We start from the raw sequence: 1168 nt of genomic DNA on the forward strand, positions 1-1168 counted from the left end.
GCCTCTACCTTGGGCAAATTCAAGAGGAGGTTGGGTGATCACCTGTCTGAGGTCTTGTGAACCCAGCATTCATTCCTGCCTGTGGCAGGGGGTGAGGCTAGATGATCTGATCAGGTCCCTCCTGACCCTAGCTACTATGAATCTACTAGCTAGTTTTCTAGTCTTTACTTATAAAGCATCTTCAGGCAGCAGCCTGAAGTCTTTGCTTGATCATTTTCAAAATGCCGCTCGAGGAAGAGAGCAAGCTTCCCCTCCCCTCAGGAATTATCTAACCTGGTCACCTGGGTGACCCGGTTGTACCAGATAGCAAACAAGTGAAAGAGACAGAGGTGTAGTTGGACTCACCCAAGCAGGGGCGGACAGAGGGGGATTCTTCACACCCAGTGCCCCTTTCAGTATAGGCTTTGTAATATAAATGAGACTCTTGGTTCATCATAAAAGATTAACTTGGCTCTCAGCAATGGCCTGCTCTTATGAATGAAGCTTTTGTAGTGGCTTTGTTTGCTCATGCTGGAAGGGAATCAAGTTGGTCAGGCATGACTTGCCATTGGTGAGTCCATGCTGACTGTTCCTGATCACTTTCTTGTTCTCCAAGTGCTTAGAAATGCATTCGTTGAGGACCTGCTCCATGATTTTTCTGGGGACTGAGGTGAGGATGACTGATCACTAGTTCCCTGGATCTTCCTTCTTCCCTTCCTTAATGATAGGCATTGTTTGCCCTGATCCAGTCATCCGGAACCGCCCCAGGTCACCACCACTTTTCAACGTCGCTGGCCAGCGCTCCGCAACCTCAGCAGGCAACTGCCCCGCCCCCACCCTTGTCTGAACAGCCCGCCCCCCTGCCTCCGTCCAGCCGCAGCTCCCAGCCAGCGCCTGGGGAGGGCGGGGCCAGAGAGGGCCCAAGGGGCGGGGCCGTGGGAGGAGGCTGGGGATTGGCCGGAGCCGGTGACTGTAGACGCGGAGCGTCGGGGCGCGAAGGGGCGGGTCCAGCCTTTGGGGGCGGGGCGACGGGAGGAAGGGGCGGGTCCAGTAACAGGACGGCGGTTTCCGGTGGGTGGGGCTAGGCTCTGCCCCGCCCCGGAAGCAGCGGCGTTGGTGCTGCGGTGGGTGGTGCGGGGATGGCGGCGGGATGAGTCGCGCGCGGGGCCAGGCTAAGGCCCCCACGGTC

This window comes from Crocodylus porosus, unplaced genomic scaffold (genome assembly GCF_001723895.1).
Source record: "Crocodylus porosus isolate Cpor-Errol unplaced genomic scaffold, CroPor_comp1, whole genome shotgun sequence".
Taxonomy (NCBI): Eukaryota; Metazoa; Chordata; order Crocodylia; family Crocodylidae; genus Crocodylus; species Crocodylus porosus.